Source organism: Callithrix jacchus, chromosome 8 (genome assembly GCF_049354715.1).
Source record: "Callithrix jacchus isolate 240 chromosome 8, calJac240_pri, whole genome shotgun sequence".
Taxonomy (NCBI): domain Eukaryota; kingdom Metazoa; phylum Chordata; class Mammalia; order Primates; family Cebidae; genus Callithrix; species Callithrix jacchus.
In genome coordinates, this window is record NC_133509.1 from 63,367,560 (window position 1) to 63,389,331 (window position 21,772).

General features: G+C 36.1%; 2 pseudogenes; one reads left to right on the forward strand and one right to left on the reverse strand.

Annotated features, from left to right (window-relative positions):
- The window catches only part of LOC128928951 (uncharacterized), a 76,767-nt pseudogene extending 55,440 nt beyond the window's left edge, over positions 1-21,327 (forward strand).
- On the reverse strand, positions 8,472-8,595 carry LOC118145188 (small nucleolar RNA U3; annotated as a pseudogene).
- Positions 21,328-21,772: the final 445 nt, after the last annotated feature.

Sequence of the window (21,772 nt, forward strand, 5' to 3'; positions counted from 1 at the left end):
AGGAACAAGAGATGGTGTGCAAAGATTGCAGAGGGAGTAATAAAGTAAAAAAGAAAGGTGAATGAATGAGACAGAAAAGTAGTTCACAAACCAAATCAGTTGGGTGGAGACCAACAGTTAAGAGTTACAAGGCAGGATAGAGGTATCTGTGAGAGAGGAAGCAGAGAAAGAGGAATAGGGGCAAGAGGTACAGTTGAGGAAAGGGAAAGTCGATACCTATGATGCCAGTAAAGTAGCCAATAGCTCCAAGTCACTACTGAGCACTTAAATTGACACTTGTCTGAATTGAGATGCACTGTAAGTATAAAATACACATTATGTATGAAATATTTAAAACTAAAAATGCAAAGTATCTTAATAATTTAAAAATATTTGATTATGTGTTAAAATGATGGTATTCTGAATATACTGGATTATGTAAAATATATTATTAAATTAATTTTATCTTATTTCCGTTTATTTCTGTGTGACTATTAAAAATTTTAAACAACATGTGTGCCTTATATTTTTGGCTCTTATTGTATTTCTGTAGGATTAATTGTTCTAAGTCAGAGAGGTAGACAAACTATAGCTTGAGGGCCAATTTCAACCTGTTGTTTGTTTTTAAAATAATGTTTATTAGAACATAGCTATTATAATTCATTTAAGTGCTTCCCGTGGCTGTAAATGGGCACAGTTGAGTAGTTGTGTCAGAGACTGTATGGTCTCAAAGCCTAAAATATTTACTATCTGACCTTTTACAGCAAGTTTATCAATCCCTGGTATAAACCAGGTGGAGGAAGAAAACAGCCAGAAAATCTCAGAGAGCAATCCAATTTATTTCCAAATATTATACAGAAACAGTAAAAAAGAAGCTCTTGGAAGTTAGAAAAGCTTCCCTAAACCCCACTTCATTTTAGAAGTTTGGCAAGATTAATTTTATATAATTTGTATCACATACAAATCTAGGTCAAATCCCATACAAAAATATTATATAAAGAAAGATAATAAAGAGCAGAATAACATCCCACATCAGAAAGACAAATTCACAAAAGAGAGCCTGAGACTAATCTTTGACAATGAACTGAAAGACAAAGAAAATGATCTAATGTAATAGAAATGGGCCTTTGAAAGAAACTCAAGACTATTGGAGCACATGCAGCCTTTTCACACAAAAAGGTACTGTGGAATCTAGAACTATCAAACTCAGAAACAGTGAGTAGAATGGTGGATACCAGAGGCTAGGAAGTGGGAAAATAGGGAGATGCTGTTTAAAGAGGACAAAGTTTCAGTTAGACAGGAAGAATATGTTTTTGAGATCTATGTCACATGTGGTGCCTGTAATTAATAGTAATGTATTGTATGCTTAAATATTGCTAAGTGAGTGAATTTCCAAAGATAAATGGGGAGATTGATATGTTAATTAGCATAATTTAATCATTCTACATTGTACATATATATCAAAATATATTGCACCCTATAAATACATACAATTGTGATTTGTCAATTAAAGATATTTATGTATAATACTAGTAAGATACCAAAGATAGGCTAGAAGTCAAGTCTTTGCAGTGAAAAGATCTGCTTGTCTTAGTATGCCAAGGACAAGCAATCATGAGTGCCTCATTTTTCTCCTCTTCTGCTTTCAGAATACAAAGCACTCCACTTGTTATTTAGCAGGAGAGTATAGGAGAGCATAAAATATGTCATGCTACAAACCAGAAGAGGAAGTGGAACTCTGGATAAGGAAGAGCAAAAGTGTCTCACAGTTTAAAGTGTTATGAGGAAGGGAAACAAGGAAGAGAAGAAAACAAGAGAAAAGTCCCAGAGGACACACTTAGGGAGAAAGAACACAAGAGTTAGGAGAGAACTGTCCAATAATCTGTGGCTTGAGGCACAGGGCTAAATTTAATAAAATAAATATTCTATGATGACCTTCCTACTTTTCTAGAGTCTATTTGGCTTATATGACTAAAATCTGAAATGAAGAATGATGAAAACCTTTTTGGGGCTCTTTGGGTATGCTTGACCAAACTAATAGTGAGAGCACATTCTTTTTTTTTTTTTTTTTTTTTCAGATAGTGACAAAGAACACTAATAATATCCCCAGTAGTCATTCCTTATTCTTAATAATAAAATATTTTGTAAGATAAATAAAGTTTTAACAGGGCACATTGCTGTCCAGGATAAGATGATATTTTTCCTGCCTCCTTTGCAGCAAGCAGTGGCCATGTAACTAAGTTCTAGCCCATGGGATGTGAACAAAAAAACATGAGACTTCTTAGCTGTGTGCTTAGAAGAAGCTTCTTGCCCCCCACTTCATATTTCATCTTTGCTACAGACTTAGGCACAGAGCAGGTAGGATTTAAGAAAGTGACAAAGAAGTAAGATAAATGATCTGTGGAGTCATTCTACTTCACTCGACCACCTGCCAGGTCAAACTTTTCAGTGAGGGATTAATCACACTCTCTTTTGTAAAAGCTACTATTATTTTGGCCTCTATTGAAGCTGCTGAACGCATATCCTAGCTCATATACTGCTAACCTTTATATAATTAAGGCCTAGCAAGAGGGCTATATGAGATTATTGAATGGTATAGCAGGAGCCAGTTAGACCTGATTCAAACTACACTGCAGCACTGAACCAAGTGCCACCTCACAAGGACAGCCAACTTTTAGCAGAAGAGTGGGAAAGAATGAAATTTGACTCAGCACCAGAAATAAGGGTGCGTGAAATAAGTTCACAATGGGAAAAAGACATTGTAGAGAAAAATGTGATCTTAGAACTGTCTGGACCTGCTTAGAATCCATGGTATAGAAACAGATTATTTAATTGAAGGGTAGTTGTTATGCTAAACGAAGTTCAGGTCAACACTAAGGGCATTTTCATACCCCATGAATAAAATAGATCCCATCTGTGCCTCTCTCCAGCAGCATTCAAGAAGAGGAGGAGCCCTCTGTCTTTGGGAGAGAAACATGAATTTGGACTTAAACGAATGGTAAGAATTTGTCTCATCTCATAAGAATTGAGTCATGGGATTAGGGGTGCTGTTTTTGTGGGTAGTATCAGTTTAGACACTCATGTTGTCTTTACAATTGTACGTCATGGAAAAGGAGTAGCACATCTTATGAAAGGACTTGAAGGTTGTTGCAGGGAGTAAATAAAACAGACTAGTTTTTTCTTACAATTCTCATCCCTGGCTCTTTCCTGGAGCCTGGAGCATGGTGCCTTCTCAAGCTAGGGTTTGGGAAGAGAGACTTTTAAACTATATCTTAAAGCAGAAAAAATAGATATCCTTCTGCCATAATTCAGTATAGGAAATATACTGGTAGGAGATTAAATAAAAAATGTGAAACATACGATTGTCAAATATTGCAAATTGATGCAATAGTGCCATAAAGACAGCAAAGACGGCTGTTAAACTCCTCATATATCATTTTCCATCCATATCCAGTAGCAGAAACTGCCAGAGCATATACTGACTCCCAGTCAAGTCAAGGTGTGTACTCAAAGAATGGCAGAAGACCGTGGAAGAGGGAGACAGGGGCAAGGAGAGCACAAGAAAAAGCACTGTGGTAATAGGTTGAACTTATTTGACATATTTTCAGACTATGTTGATTGTTTGCTTTTGAATGCAATTTCATTTTTCAATGTTTCTTACAAATGAAACATTTGTAGTTGAATATAAAATTTGAACTCTAAACAGTACAGAACACAGAATACTATCAATTCTTATAATCTGGACACTCTACTTTCAATAGAATATTACAGTGTTAGAGTGAGAAAATATTTTAGGGAAGATAAAACATCCAATTCAACCTTTACTCTTACAATCCTCCTTTTAGAGGTTAATATATGGAGAGCCAGAGTCAAGCAACTTGCACAGAGCCTGGTAGCTATGTAATAATAGAGTGGAAATAAGAATTCAAGTTCCCAAATTACATAACAGTTGCCTTAATTAATGCTGAGATTGTGTTTATTTCTTCCAAAATTGCAGGACTTATAGTTTATGATTTACTAAAACTCCTTTTTTTATATCATTTAGCCAATGAAACATAAAGGCAATACCCAACAGGAGTTACTTGGCAAATGGTAGTACAATTGAAAATGTACCCTCTCTAATGGAAAGACATAAATCAGTATTAGAAACACTTAGAAATGTATGAATGAATTCCAACATAATTAGATATAAAAGAAAAAAAAGCCTTTAAAATAAAGACTGAACTAGAAAGAACACAAGAATAATTAAATATAACTGATAGTGTGCCTTAAAAGACATAGAAGGCACAAAACAAAAAAGTTTCAAACTTTTAAAAATAGAAAGAGATATAGGAAGGATTCAGGAGACAGTGATAATTTATCGTGCCACTAATTTTCAATTGCACCACCATTTGCCAAGTACCTGATGTTAAATATTGACTTTATATTTACTTAAATAAAAACTGTACTTTTAGAGCAAAAAAACAAACAATTATAAAAAATACTGACTCCTCTGTCTTTACAAAGCTGTACCAATGCTTTTATACTATAAAGTAATACTTGCATTAGATATATGTATTTACAGTCATAAGTTAGTCAAAGACTGAACAGCATTGTATTTGGTGACATTCCTGTGACAGCAAAGATGTCTCTGTCACTATCTAGAACTTTAGAAGAAACAGCAGGGTCCAAAGTCTATCCTTAACAATCTATATACATGCATAACATTTTAAACTCATGGTATCCATTCTATAAAGAACATTCACATATATCAACCCAATCTTCATCAAAACCTGTATCATTAGCCTCTTTTTCTATACAAAAATTAATATTACCAAGTTTATATAGTCAGTTAACTGTGAACTAAAACTAATTTCTCTGATTCCAGATAAAATCTCACACTTCTAAAAAATTTAAAGGCTATTGTAAAATCTATAAAATACAGAACCAATGAAAAAAACAATGTAATGAAAAACAAAATAACCCTGGTTCATCTTTTCCAAGTCTCAAAACACTGCTATTTTTGCCTCAGTTCTTTCTCTTTGTGTCTAATATACCTTGTAGACATATTTGAAAGGCCTTATATATTTTTTTCTAATCCAGTTCTAATTTCCCCTCAAAGGTAACTACTATTTTAAATTTAGCGCTTATTATCAGCAGGCATATTTTTATACCGTTACATTTGGTAATTTTAAAACACAAACACATAAATACATGTTTTTAAAATGTATACATATGGTATCCTAGCACTGTACTTTATATTATTATAATTCATCCAAGTAAGATTTTTCCCATTTACACAGCAAAAATTTATTCATTTTACATGCTGCATAATATTCATTTGAGCAGATTTATTTATCCTTCTATTAGTGTAAATTTAGATGTTGGCAATTTTCACTATTAAAAAATGGCTACAAATGAATACCCTTCTACATGATCTGAAGCCATTTCTTTATGCTATGTTTATATATCCAGTTTTAAACTTTCTGAATCGTAAGGCATAGGCTATCTCAATTTCTCTAGAAATGGCCAAAGTGTGCTCTCATTTGGCTTTACCAACTATCACTAGCACTCAATTATTATATTATCATTTTATACTTTTTGAGACGGAGTCTCACTCTGTTGCCCAGGCTGGAGTGTAGAGGCGCAATCTTGGCTCACTGCAGACTGCAGCCTCTGCCTCGCAGGTTCAAGTGATTCTTGTTCCTCAGCTTCCAGAGAAGCTGGGGTTACAGGCATGTGTCACCACACCCAGCTAATTTTTGTATTTTCAGTAGATATGGGTTTCACCATGTTGGCCAGGCTGGTCTTGAACTCCCGACCTCAGGTGATTCACCTGCCTTGGTATCCCAAAGTGCTGAGATTACAAGTATGAACCACCATGCCAGGCCTCATATTATGTTCTTTATGCCATCATTTAAACATAATTCAAAGAAGTACATTATTCTGTTTCAACACTCTATAACAGTATACGAACTTTTAAATACTCCTTACAAATCGGTGCTTACTTCTTAATTTGCAGATCAGATAACGAGGGTAAATTAAGGCGAGTATAAGAATTTACAAAATATCTGGATTTCACATATATTGAAAAGGCACATACATCTAGAATATTTTCTGGGTATATTGGAATGGAAATGAAACCCAATCTTCTTCCTCTTTATAGTTATTTTTATTACTTCTTGTCATTTAGTAGTGTTGTGCATTTTTTCACAATGTAAGGTAATTCAAAAATAGAATATGAAATGAAAGTATGTACTTTGCATACAAATCTATGTAAAATGCCTATATATTAAAGCATCAAGAAATTATTAAAACATATTTGCATTTAAGCTGTGCTTAATATCCAACTCTGTAACTGAAAGCTGTTAGTAAAAATTTTATTTTCATATATAAAGCATAATTGTAAATTTTTCCTCCCATGTTTCTCTCTTTTTTATGATATGTTTTTCAAAATGAGTACTTGAGGAATAAAGATATAGACCACATAGGCATTTCTCTTTGCTTAGAAGAGACACATTTAGGAAATGAGAAAGAAATGAACCAAAATAAGGAGTTTTCACAAGTGCTCTGAATAAAGCATAGGATGCTTCAGCATGCATATGCTAGCAAATGCTATCACATTAACTCAATAGTCTAGATGAGTTTTATCCTAAACAATTTCTCCTACTCTACCTTCCTAACTGCTGAAAGACCTGTATGCATAATATTCTCTTTATTATCTGTGCTATTCAGATATCATCTTTCAAGCATCTTGAAATGATTGTAATAGCAAATGGCTGAATTTTTTAAAGCTAAATCAGTGATAGCTTTGATATTGTGCCATCATTATGTTAGAGACATTACAGAGACTGATGTATAACTCAGATGTTTAGAACATAGAACTATTGCTTTTCATTATTGCCTTTCTTTCAATTTAATATGATTGTTTACTCAAGAAAGCACATCATAGTATGTTTATGTCTGCTGTATATTGTTGTAGATGACTTTGCCCTTCTGTTTTGCCAAAAATAATCGTTCTTTATTAGCAACACAAGGAAGATATTGTGACTCTTACCATCTCAATATCATCCATGGTATTGGCTACTGTTCCCTGTTCTTTGTTTTATTATCAAACCACAAGGGAAACACTAATCTGGTCTTCTTCATTTATAGCACAGATGCTATTTCTCCCAGTTCAGGTGTGCAAAATTATTATTACAATCTTTTTTAAATTTTTTTTTAAGTTCTGGGATACAAGCGCAAATTTTGCAGGACTGTTACATAGATATACACATGCCATGGTGGTTTGCTGACTCGATTCTTCTGTTATCTGTATTAGGTATTTCTCCTAATGTTAACCCTCCCCAATCTTCCCACCCTCTGCAATCCCATCCCTACCCCCTACTCCCTAGCAGACCCCAGTGTATAATGTTTCCCTCCCTATGTCCACGTGTTCTCATTTTTCAACACCCACTGATGAATGAGAACATGCAGTGGTTTTCTGTTCTTGTGTCAGTTTGCTAAGAAAGATGGTTTCCAGATTCATCCATTGTCCTGCAAAGGACATGAACTCATCCTTTTTATGGTTGCATAATATTCCATGGTGTATATGTACCACATTTTCTTTATCCAGTCTATCTCTGATGGGCATTTGGGTTGGTTCAAGTCTTTGCTGTTGTAAACAGTGCTGCAATAAACATATGTGTGCATGTCTCTTTATAGTCGAATGATTTATAGTCTTTTGGGTATATACCCAGTAATAGGATTGCTGGGTCAAATGGAATTTTTATTTCTAGGTCCTTGAGGAATCGCCATACTGTCTTCTACAATGGTTGAACTAATTTACACTCCCACCAACAGTGTAAAAGTGTTCCTATCTCTCCACATCCTCTCCAGCATCTGTTGTCTCCAGATTTTTTAATGATCGCCATTCTAACTCGTATGAGATGGTACCTCAATGTGGTTTTGATTTGCACTTCTCTAATGACCAGTGATGATGAGCTTTTTCCTCTGTTTCTTGGCCACATAAATGTCTTCTTTTGAAAAGTGACTGTTCATACTTTCACCCACTTTTTGATGAGGTTGTTTTTTCTTGTAAATTTGTTTAAGTCCTTTGTAGATTCTGGATATTAGTCCTTTGTCAGATGGGTAGTTTGCAAACATTTTTTCCTATTCTGTTGGTTACCAGTTCACTCTAATGATTGTTTCTTTTGCTGTGCAGAAGCTCTTAAGTTTAATTAGATCTCATTTGTCTATTATTGCTTTTGTTGCCATTGCTTTTGGTGTTTTAGTCATGAAGTCCTTGCCCATGCCTATGTCCTGAATGGTATTGTCTAGGCTTTCTTCTAGGGTTTTTGTGGTGTTAGCTCTTATGTTTAAATCTTTAATCCATCTGGAGTTAATTTTTGTATAAGGTGTAAGGAAAGGATCCAGTTTCAGCTTTCTGCACATGGCTAGCCAGTTTAACCAACACCATTTATTAAACAGGGAATCTTTTCCCCTTTGTTTGTTTTTGTCTGGTTTGTCAAAGATCAGATGGTTGTAGATGTGTGGCGTTACTTCCGAGGCCTCTGTTCTGTTCCATTGGTACTCTACATGTTCAGAGAAACTTCTCTAGTAACAAACTATAGAAATGATCCCTGAAAGTATAGTCTTTATTACAATCTTAAATAATATCATAACAAGAAAGAGAGTTAAATCACTTGAAAACATTGAAAAATGCGGTAGCTTGTAATGGAGGAATGTAAATCAAAAATAAAGAAACTCCAAACTGGTAAATACATATGCAATAAATATAAAAGGAGGTGCATAGTATCTTTAGGTGTTCTTCATAGAAATAGAATCTTTTCTGAAATACTTTGAGGACTGGATGAAATTTTAAGTTCATTTTTCTGAATTAGACAATAATTTTAATATAAATATATCAAAGTTTAATTTTTTTTATTTTAAATTTTCTACATTTATATTAATTTCATATTGTGTTAAATGATTTTAATTAACAACATTAATATTCAATAATTGCTTGAGTTAAAATTTTCACATTTCCACAATTAAGTAGAAAGTATGTTAAGAGTACATCTCTTTCACTCATATGTCTTTCGTTATAAATATTTTTAACTTTTGGCATAGACTGTTAAATGAACAACTGACTTTGTAAGTAGCTAACTTCACAAGGCAGGCAAATTACTAAAAATGACAATTTACAAGTCATCTCATTTGAAAAACTATTCCAATATTTACTGTATGGTAGTTTACCAATTATTTGTAATTTTAGAAGTGTTAAATAAGATTTTGAGAACCCACAATAGTAGCCCTGGCTGTCACTGCCAGTGTATTTTAGGAAAATGATGTAATATCTTTATTTTAAAAAGTATGCAACCAAGAGTTGCTGTGATGATGGTACCATCTGGTTGTGGCCAGTATAAGATACTATATGACCAAAGCCTTCACTACTGCTGTCTTTCTACTCTCTCAAAGAGAAAAGAAAATCAGACAAATGATGTGCTCTCAATTATTCTTAAATCGTAATCCTAAAATAGGTAATTCCATTTCTGAAATTCTTTTATGACATGGACATATATATCTTTATAACTACAGAGGTTTCTGACTTAATGATGGTTTGACTTAATGATGGTTTGACTTCAGATTTTTTAACTTTACAGTGGTGCCAAAAAGATACACATTCAATACATACATTCCTCAACTTACGATGAGATTACATCCTGATAAACCTATCATAAATTGGAAATAACATTAAGTCTAAAATGCAGTTGTTTTTTTTTTTTTTTTTTTGAGATGGAGCCTTGCTCTGTCACCCAGACTGGAGTGCAGTGGTGCCAACTTAGGTCACTGAAAACTCTGTCTCCTGGGTTCAAGCAATTCTCCTGCCTCAGCCTTCCAAGTAGCCAGGATTATAGGTGCCCCCTACCACACCTGGCTAATTTTTGTATTTTTAGTAGCGATGGGATTTCACCATGTTAGGCTGGTCTCGAATGCCTGACCTCGTGATCTACCCTCCTCGGCCCCCCAGAGTGCTTGGATTACAGACGTGAGCCCCATACCCAGCCCTAAAATGCATTTTTAACTTACCATGCTTTTGATTTATGATGGGCTTATAAGGATATAACCCCATCCTAAGTTGGGGAGCATCTATATCTTATTTACTCTTTTTTTCCCTAGGCCTTGAATACTCACCTGAGAAAAGTCCCTTTCCCCTTTCTCTTTGGCCTTCCCGTCTATTGCTGCTAATGATGATGATAATAATGCTTTCTCTTCTTTTTCTCCTTGCTCAAACAAATCTAATGTAGTCTGATAATGCATAAGTCTTCTAGTGTCAAGAAAATGGAATCCTGAAGTGTTTCTGTCACCTTGGCTATATCCCAGAATTCTGGCTATATCCCCAGAATTTGCATGCCTCAGGTATCTCTCTTGTCCTTGCTGTCATTCATTATTCTTCCTACCACTCAGTAAACATCTCTTAAGCCCTATGCACTCACATTGAGTTACTCAGTGACAATATCAGAATGATTAAGTTAAAATTCCTGATCAAAAAATGAAAACTCATTTTCACTGTGACTAATTTTCAATATTGCTAACAATAATATTACTTTGTCTCATTATTTTATCAGAGCAAATAAGGTTTACTGAAGTTATATCATGGGTAAAATAGGTTGTGTGATAGCCAGCACTTGTTTACATTATAGCATTGTTTTTACAGGAAAAATAGTCTGAATCTCAACTCACTGCTTAAAAACATGGTTTTGAACACTTCCCATCTATAATGCAGCCTGCCTGTAATATCTTGAACTTTAAATTGCACCTTTTCTCAGAAGGATTCAAATATCTGCATATGTAATATCACTGGGTCTTGTTTGTTTATACTCAGCCTTCTTTTCACAAATGATTTAAAACAGATTACACATGTAACAAAATAATAATGCAACATAAACAAGAAAAAGAAGTAGGGCTACTGGGAAAAAAATTGTAAATGAAAGCAGAAGCCCAAGCCTGGAGCTGGGTGTGGGCCAGCCAAGCCAGTCCATATGTGTAGGTATGAGTGCCTGTTGAGCTGCCATAGTGACTATCAGGACACTGGGCGTTATTACTAAAGGCTTCATTTTAAAGTCTCTTTTTGAGTTGATGCTTGGAAGTTAGTGAATATGTAGGCTGTGGAAATTCAATGAGTAAGTGTAAAGGTTGGCATCCTTTTGGGAAAACTTAGAAGCCTTTAAAAAATATTTCTTTAAACATAGAAAAATCACACTTCTACCTAGAAGTGAATTTCAAAGTGATGTATTAAAGAATTCAGAAATGTGTCTCAACAAATCACTTAGGGTTCTCTCTGAGATAATATAGTGGCTACTTTGGTCCACAAATTTTATGACTGAAAGGTGACTAAAATGATTGGAGGTTGGAAGATTTTAAAAACACATGTTTACTTGTAGCTAATACAAATTAATAATAATATAATTTATAAAGATATTATGAAATGTCCAAATTGGGGTAACATATTGCTCTGTTGAACATGTCAGAAAAAAAAAGTAATTTCTGAAGATTCACTGACTAGCCAAAAGGGAGACTGTTATGTGAAATTACTAAAAATAAAGTGCATGCTTTTAAGTAGTATTCTGCAAAAATATGGTGCCATTTTTTTAATGGTTTGTCATTCTTTCCATCAAAGATAGTGGGAACAGTTGTTTTTTATGTCTCTTTTAGTGAATGACAATGCAGTCGTATCATCAATAAATAAGATGATATCATTTAGTCTTAAAATATTTCTCATCATTTAGATATGAGACATTTTATTATTTTCATTTTACAAAAACAAACGAGGCGGCGAAGGAAGAGTTTAGTGAAAGTTAAGTTAAAAACTAAAGGTGTAGTGCTAGTCATAGACACTTTATATTTGCTTCTAGTTGATTTTTTAATACCTATAAGAATTGAATCAAAATGGGTAATAGCTTTAAATAACTCTGCTTTCTCATATAGGTGGTCACAAATCTCATGGTGATGGAAATTTAGAATATTGGTCTATTCTATTTCCATAACTATACTAGTACAGCAGTCACTGAATCCTAAATAACCGTCAGTTAGAAAGCCTTAATGAATTTTCAGTGTTAAATCAAAGACATTAAGTTTCTAAACTGAGTCATGCATGTACATATTACTTCCTTCGGCCCTTTGTAAGAATTTGCTTTATCCAAATTAATTGCCTACTTAGAAAATGAACTTTGCTAGTGTACATGTTTCTTAGCTTTTAAAATATATTTCACATTGTGGTAAATAAAGACATTTAATCCAATCATACTTTAGAAATGTGCCTCCAATATTACCTTGAAAAACAGTTTTAATTAATTTCTAAATGTTTTACTTTTGCCCCCAATATAACAGGGCTTATTTTAAAATATGATGGCCATGTAAAATATAATAAAGTCTTAAGCATATGTTGAAATGCCTGTCTTAATTCCTTCCTTTTTTTCTTTTTCCCCAAGAAACCTACAAAAGTAAAATTCAATTACACTTATGAAAAATAAAGCAGTCCCCATTGAAATTACAAAACTCTACATAAACAACAATCAAAAAAGGTGAAATTAGAATATTTAATAATTTTAACTTTTCATTGTATTGAAATAAATTATATTTAGTATGCGTTTCTGAATAATTGATGTAAATTTGTTCAAATGAAACAATCATTTGGGACTAGAGAAAATATTAAAGATCAGTATTTTTAAAACATAAGCAGCTTGTTTTTTTTTCAAATTTTCAAGCAAAAATGGTGCATACACAAATATTTCCACTGGAAGTGGTTTGTAGAATATAGATAATACTGTATTGGAGCTGGATATTTGTGTTAAGGTATTTAACATATAGCTTAATTGAGACAATTCATTTCAAGAGTAACGAGTCAGTAAATATGAATTGACTATTATATTCTTAACATTGAACTAGTGGAGTTGGTTTGGGGATAAGAAGATATTGAAGAAGTTTATAACGTAGGGTCTGCTTTTAAAGAAACTAATATCTAACTTTCTATTAGCAACCCTCTATCAACGGATACTCAACTTTTAAAAATAGTTTTTAAGAAAACACAATCCCTCCCTAAGTAAAGGAGAAATCAAGAAGAGTTCGAACACAAAAAGATTTAGGAGGTGTTCTGAACAGTTAATAAATATTATGATCCGACTGAGATATGATTAAAACCAAGTGTAGGAAGTGTCTACGTTCAATGAGGCGGTGGTTGTCACATTGCCATTTCTGCCACAAAAATGTTATTTCACCCTTGAAAACAACTCTCTTCATTAGTAAAGGTATAATTCAGCTACTTGGATATGGTTATGCAACTCTTTAATACTAAAAGCAGAATCACAGTTCCTGTTTTTCTTTTCCTTGAAAGGAGGTGAAAATCTGACAGCTCAAAATGAAGCAAAAACCCAAGATTAAAACAGACACCATTTTGTGCCCACTCAGTCTTCTTTCCAGGGTCATACATGTGTAAGTAGCTGTTTGTTTATAGTCGAGACCTTCTGTGGGTAAATCTGGCAGGATATCAAAGACATTTAGCATAGATATTTCATTTTCAATGCATGTGTCTATTTTTTTCCCTGTTGATGAACCAAATATAACACATGCAGATGATTTTTAGGAATTTATTTTAAATCATAAGTGTTTCTTTTTTCTTTTTCTGAATGTTCACAGTAGCTGGGAGACAAGTGTTTGCTTACCACTCTCCCCTCAACACGGCATTAAATGGTTGGGTGGAACTGAACACGAGATTGCATAATATACTTCCCTTCTTTAATATCTCCCTATTTAATCCAGGGATTAATCATATATCTACCAATCTATTAACCATCTATAATCTATTCATCTGTTAATCATCTATAATTTAGCAATCTGTACTTCATGGCATAGTCTTTAAAAATATGGTCTTTAGACTCAGTTAAATCTGAGTTTGAAGTCAGGGTTCATCTCTTATTAGCTAAAGGGCTTTAGGCAAATTACTTAACCTCTCTAGGACTAATTGGCTTATCAATTAAAACAAAGCAATTAAAACATTAATTTGATTTAAGATATTATGAAGATTAAATGAGATAATCCAAGCAAAGTGCCCAGCACGTTACTTGACATACAGTAAATGTTCAATAAATGTTCAGGATTCTTCTTCTTCTTCTTCCTTTTATATTTAACTAAAAACAATAATCATTTTCAAAATAATGGGTCTCTTTTTACTGAAAACAATCATTTTCAAAATAATAGGTCATAAATTTGAAAGAAAGGTGATTTCAATATTTTAGTTTAATATCTGGTAATATTTTATTCATTTATGAAAAACTCATGATTTCAATTAATTATAGGTAATAGAATAAAATTTGTCTTTCAGAAAGTCATTCAGTTTTCCATTTCTGATATCTCTACACCAAGGATATGGTTTCTCTCTTTTCCCAATTAGAATAACATTTTTTTTCTAGTGTTCCTTTTTTTCAGTAGCAAAATATTTGCATTTATATCTTAAGTTAATGTTATCTCCCTGTGATAATTTGTGGTGTTTTTGTTTGTTTTGAAATGCTGTCTTGATCTAGCTCGACGCCCTGGCTAGCTGCGGGTCAGTTTCCCTTCTTGAGTAGCTGATTAATTTCACACCTCAACCACACACTAGAGGCACTATGTACCTACCCTAACTGCCCTGGGGCCAGATAATAGATAACTAGGGACAGTTCTTGTGTCCTGGAGTCCTGGAAATTACCCAAATTATCTAATCCACAAGGAACCTAAGGGCCTAACACCTCACTACTTGCTACACCTAAGCTGCCCCTCCAGCTCCAGCTTGCTGTTACTCTTTCTCTGGATACAATCCCTTCTGTGGTGCTGTGCACAGTCTTTTCTCCTGTGGCGCTGTAAGTAACAAAGAGTTCTACCTCCCATCTGTCCAAGTGCCTTGCTTGTTCCGTCACCAAAATAAACTTTAAGTCTTGTAAAACTCTCCCTAAAGCCATTGTGCTCTCTTACTAGATAGAAAATTTTATTGTATGTTATAGGGGTTTTATTTTAAATACATAGTTTTTAATTATGTTCAGAAATAATATATGATGATGTTAAAACTTACTGAACATACAAAAAATTAGGAAAAACTTCATTAACAAACTAAGAAATAGCTAATATTTAAGTTTAGTTACTTTCTAAGTTTTTATCCACATTTTATCTGTATCTATTTTATTTTCATTCACACATATATATAACCATATATATGGAGATATAGCCATATCTGTATATTCATATTTATTTATTTATTTATTTATTTATGTCCAAATAGAAAGACATCGTTATGTAATATCTTTTCTTTATTTGTACAAAGAGAAATCTTTCTAAATAAATCAGAATCCATACCTCTCCCTCAAAATTCAGATCATAATATAATTATATAAGTATGTGTATACTTATTTCAGGTTTATAACTGCACTTCTTTTTTTTTTTCCTTTTTTTATTGCATTTTAGGTTTGGGGTACATGTGCAGAACATGCAAGATAGTTGCATAGCTACACACATGGCAATGTGTTCTGCTGCCTTCCTCCCCTTCATTCTATTATGAGGGCATGAGTTGTAACTGGAGGGTGTATATCTATAGTGTATAATGTGAAACAAAGCAGGATAGGTATGTTGAGACACTACATGGGTGACAAACAGGACTTATCTTTCTCTATTTTATCCTCTTTTAGACTAGTGGTTCTCAACCAGAGGAAATTTTGTTTCTGAGGGACACTGAAGGCAAGTATCTCAGGGATAGGGTGCTCAGGCATAGAGTGAATATCCAGGGATTTTGCCAAATATCCTACGGTAAACAAAATGGCACCCTCCCCACTCCCAAAAGAATTTTCCAACGTAGAATGTCAATAGTCCAAGATTAAGAAGCCCTGGGATAGACCAATTATCTCGAAAATGAGATATTTGAACCTAATGGGTGATGAAAAAATGCATGAGAGTTCAGAAATAAGACAGTAAAATGTTATAGTTCATCTCGTTTTAAAAACTTTTTTTGAAAGTAGATTTTATAGCATGCAAAGTATACATTTGTAATGCATCTCTGATGGTTAATACTGAGTGTCAACTTGATTGGATTGAAAGATGAAATATTGACCCTAGATGAGCCAAAGGAGATTAACATTTGACTCAGTGGGCTGGGAAAGGTAGACCCACCCTTAATTTGGGTGGGCACAATCTAATTAGCTGACAGCACAGCTAGCATATAAGCAGGCAGACAAATGTGAAAAGAGAAACTGGCCCAGTCTCCCAGATTATATCTTTCTCCCATGCTGATGCTTCCTGCCCTCAAACATTGGACTCCAAGTTCTTCAGTTTTGGAACTCAGACTGGCTCTCCTTGCCCCTCAGCCTGCAGACGGCCTATTGTGGGATCTTGTGATCATGTTAATATGAAGTTATATGAGTTAATATGAGTTAATACTTAAAACACACACACACACACATATATACACACACACATATATATTCCATTAGTTCTATCCCTGTAGAAAACCCTGACAAATATAGATTTTGTATATATATCTGTGTGTGTGCACGCATGTGTGTTTGTGTATATACACATACATATATATGAATATGCGTACATATATATATATATGTATGTATATTCCATTAGTTCTGTCCCTGTAGAGAACCCTGACTAACACACATTCTGTTGCCAGGAGTGGTTTTGGAGAAATGGAATATTAAGGATGGAGTTCTTTCTTTGATTTTGGGGTTTCTGGAGTTGGCTACTTAATATGAGTAGAAACAAAAATGCGCTGGGTGCGGTGGCTCACGCCTGTAATCCCAGCAATTTGGGAGGCTAAGGCGGGTGGATCACAAAGTCAAGAGATCGAGACCATCCTGGTCAACATGGTGAAACCCCATCTCTACTAAAAATACAAAAAATTAGCTGGGCATAGTGGCACGTGCCTGTAATCCCAGCTACTCGGGAGGCTGAGGCAGGAGAATTGCCTGAACCCAGGAGGCGGAGGGTGCAGTGAGCCGAGATCGTGCCATTGCACTCCAGCCTGGGTAATGAGAGTGAAATTCAGTCTCAAAAAAAAAAAAAAAAGAAAGAAAAGAAAGAAACAAAAATGCTAAGGGGTCCACTTCTAATAGTTTGGAGAACACTTATGGTCTTTGGCATGAACTGTTTAGAGAGTTATACAAAATAAATGTGTTTGACACTCCTGATTCATTGCTCGTGAGAGGCAGGGAGTTTAGTGACTCTATACATAATACTTTTGACATATGTGGAGAACAAAGGAACATAATGAAGCTGGTTGGTTGCTCCGAAGTTTAGTGGACAAAGTGATGAAAGAAAATAATATACTCAGAGGTTCTATCTCCTGGCTTCAGAAGCAGTTACTGAACCTCAACCCAGAGTTGGATCAGGCTGAATTTATTGATTTAGGCCCTCTAAGTAGAAACCCTCCATTTATTGTTGCAGGTTGGGGAGTTAAAAAAAGCCCTAATAGTTTATTTGCTTTGTTAGCTGAAATATAGATTAAAGGATGGCCCACTGCGAATGAGCTGGAAGTGCCTGATCTCCCTTAGTTTAATGTAGAAGAAGGGATCCAAAGGCTTAGGGAGATTGGGATAGTGGAGTGGATTAGTTGCTTTGACCTACTCATCCTAGTTGGGAGGGTCCAGAAGATATATCTTTGACTGATGCCTTTGAAATACATTTGTGAGGGCAGCACCTGTAGCTTTGAAGAGCACTGTAATTGCTCTTCTCTTATGTCATATCTAACAGTGGGACTGCAGTCACTTAACTACAAAATTTAAATACAATGGGAATAATTGGATCCTTGAGAAAGACCCCCACTACATTACCAACAATTTATTCAGTGAATTTTTCTCTCTTCCTTCCCTGAGGAGATCTCCAGCTTTTTACCAGGTAACTGTGCATTGGGGAAAGGAAAATGATCAGACCTCTTGGGGACTGCTAGACACTGGCTCTGAGCTGACACTGATTCCAAGGGACCCAAAACATCACCGTGGTCCTCCAGTCAAAATAGGGGCTTATGGAGGTCAGGTATTAATGGAGTTTTATCTCAGGTCCAACTTACAGTTGGTCCCTGAACTCATCCTGGAGTCATTTCCCCAGTGCCAGAATGCATAATTGGCAAAGACATACTTAGCAGCTGGCAGAACTCCTACACTGGCTCCCTGACTGGTATGGCGAAAGCTATTATGTCAGGAAAGGCTGAATGGAAGCCATTAGAGCTGCTTGTGCCTAGAAAAATCATAAATCAAAAACAATATCACATCCCTTGAGGAACTGCAGAGATTATTGGCACCATCAAGGACTTGAAAGATGCAGGGGTGGTGATTCCAACCACGTACTCATTAAACTCTCTCATTTGACCTGTGCAAAGGCAGAAGGATCTTGGAGAATGACAGTGGATTATTGTAAGCTTAACCAAGTGGTGACTCCAATTGCTTCTGCAGTACCAGATGTGGTTTCATTACTTGAGCAAATTAACACGTGTCTTGGTACCTGGTATGTAGCAGTTGAATTGGCAAATGCCTTTTTCTCCATTCTTGTCCATAAGGCCCACCAGAAGGAAATTGTCTTCAGCTGGCAAGGCCAGCAATACACCTTTGCTGTACTACCTCAGGGGTATATCAGCTCTCCAGCTCTGTGTCATAATCTTATTCACAGAGATGCTAATCACTTTTCACATCTGCAAAATATCACATTGGTTCGTTACATTGATGACATTATGCTGATTTGATCCAGCAAGCAAGAAGTCTCAAACCCATTGGACTTATTGGTGAGACATTTGTGTGCCAGAGGATGTGAAATAAATTCAACTAAAATTCAGGAGACTTCTACCTCAGTAAAAATTTTAGGGATCCAGTGGTGTGGGGCCTCTCAAGATATTCCTTCTAAGGTGAAGAATAAGTTGCTGCATTTTGCCCCTCCTACAACCAAGAAAGAGGCACAACACCTGGTGGGCCTATTTGGATTTTGGAGGCAATGTGTTCCTCATTGGGAGTGTTACTCCAGCTCATTTATCAAGTGACTCTAAAGGCTGCCATCTTTGAGTGGGGCCCAGAATAGGAAAAGGCTTTGCAACAGTTCCAGGCTGCTATGCAAGCTGCTCTGCCACTTGGGCCATATGACTGGGCAGATCCAAGGGTAATTAAGGTGTCAGTAGCAGATAGGGATGCTATTTTGAGTCTTTGGCAGGGTCCCACCAGGAGTATTACAGTGGAGGCCTCTAGGGTTTTGAAGAAAGGCCTTGCCATGTTCTCCAGATAACTACTCTCCTTTTGAGAGATAGCTCTTGGCCTGTTACTGGGTTTTGGTGGACACTGAATGTTTGACAATGGGTCATCAATTCACCATCTGACCTGAACTGCCTATCATGAGCTGAGTGCTTTCTGACACATAGCCATAAAGTGAGTTGTGCACAGCAGCATTTCATCATCAAATGGAAGTGGTATATACCTAATCAGGCTCCAGCAGGTCCTGAAGAGACAAGTAGATTACATGAGGAAGTGGCTCAAATGCCCATGGTGTCTGCTCCTGCCACCTTGCCTTCTCTCCCCCAGCCTGCACTGATAGCCTCATGGGATGTTCCCTGTGATCAACTGACAGAGAAAGAGAACAATAGGGCCTGGTTTACAGATGGTTCTGCACAATAATATGTATGCATTCCCTGAAAGTGGACAGCTGCAGCACTATAGACCCTTTTTAGGACATCCCTGAAGGACAGCAGGAAAGGGAGATCTTCTTCATGGGCAATATTCAAGCAGTGAGTCCGATTGTGCACTTTGCATGGAAGGAAAAATGGTGAGATATGCAATTATATGCTGATTCATGGGCTGTAGCCAATGATTTGGCTGGATTGTCAGGGACTTGGAAAAAGCATGACTGGAAAATTGCTGACAAAGAAATTTGGAAAGAGGTATGTGGATGGACCACACATGTGGATGGAAGAGATATGTGGATTAACCACTCTGAGTGGTCAAAAACTGTGAAGACATTTGTATCCCATGTGAGTGCTTATCAGTGGGTGACCTCAGCAAAGGAGGATTTTAATAATCAAGTGGATGGGATAACTCATCCTGTGGACACCACTCAGCCTCTTTCCCCAACCATCCTGACATGGCCCAATGGGCCCATGAATAAAGTGGGCATGGTAGCAGGGATGGAGGTTATTCATGGGCTCAGCAATATGGACTTCTATTCAACAAGGCTGACCCAGCTACCGGCACTGCTGAGTGCCTGATTTGTCAGCAGTAGAGACCAACACTAAGCCCTCCATATGGCACCATTCCCCAGGGTTATCAGCCAGTTACTTGGTAGCAGATTGATTCAATTGGACCTTATCCATCATGGAAAGGGTAGCGGTTTGCCCTCATGGAATAGATATTTACTCAATATATGGGTTTGCCTATGCTACACACAACGCTTCTGCCAAGACTACCATCTGTGGACTCACAAAATGCCTTATTCACCATCACGATATTCCATGCAATATTGCCTCTGACCAAGGCACTCACTTTGTGGCTAAAGAAGGGTGGCAGTGGGCTCATGCTCATGGAATTCAATGGTCTTATCATGTTCACCATCATCCTGAAACAGATGGCTTGATAGAATGGTGGAATGGCCTTTTGAAGTCACAATTACAATGCCAGCTAGGTGACAATACTTTGAAGAGCTGGGCAAAGTTTCCGTGAAGGCTGTGAATGCTCTGAATCACTATCCAATATATGGCACTCTTTTTCCCATAGCCTGGATTCACAGGTCCAGGAACCAAGGGGTGAAAGTGGAAGTGGCACCATTCACCATCCCCCCCAGTGATCTACTAGCAACATTTTTGCTTCCTGTTCCTGTGACATTCTGTTCTGTTGGCCTAGGAGGTCTTAGTTCCAGAGGGAGGAATGCTGCCACCAGGAGACACAACAACAATTCCATTAAACTAGAAGTTAAGATTGCCATCTGGACACTTTGGGCTCCTCCTGCCTTTAAATAAACAAGCTAAGAAGGGAGTCACAGTGTTGGCTGGCGTGATTGACCCAAACTTTCAGGATAAAATCAGTCTACTATTCCAAAACAAAGTTAAGGAAGAGCATGCATGGAATACAGGAGATCCATTAGGGCATCTCTTAAGTATTACTATGCCCTATTCTTAAGGTCAATGGGAAACTAAAGCAGCTTAATCCAGACAGGACTACAAATGACACAGCCCCTTCGGGAATCAAGGTTTGGGTCACTCCACCAGGAAAGAAATCACAACCTGCTAGGGTCCTTGCTGAAGACAAAGGAAATACAGAATGGGTAGTAGAAGAAGGCAGTCATTAATACCAGCTATGACCACATGACCAGCTGCAGAAACAAGGGCTGTAATTGTCATGAGTAGTTCTTCTTTCATTAAAAACATATTTGTGCATGTATACACTTGTACTAAGAAAACATCTTCATTTTATTTTTTTTCTTTCTCTTTTATCATTGGGACATAAGATTTATTGACATCACATCAGCATTTAAGTATTGTTAACTTTATGTAATAGTATTTGGGTTAAGGATTGGTGCATTTTTGGTTGTAAGAAGCATAGTTGTATTATGTTAGCATAATTATTACCTTATTATTGTCTTTATTCAAAGATTGTGTCTGATCCCAGGAGATGTGTGTGGGTTCAAGTTGACAAGGAGTGGACTTACGATGGTTAATACTGAGGGTCAACTTGATTGGATTGAAGGATACAAAGTGTTGATCCTGGGTGTGTATGTGAGGGTGTTGCCAAAGTAGAATAATAATTGAGTCAGTGGGCTGGGGAAGGCAGACTCACCC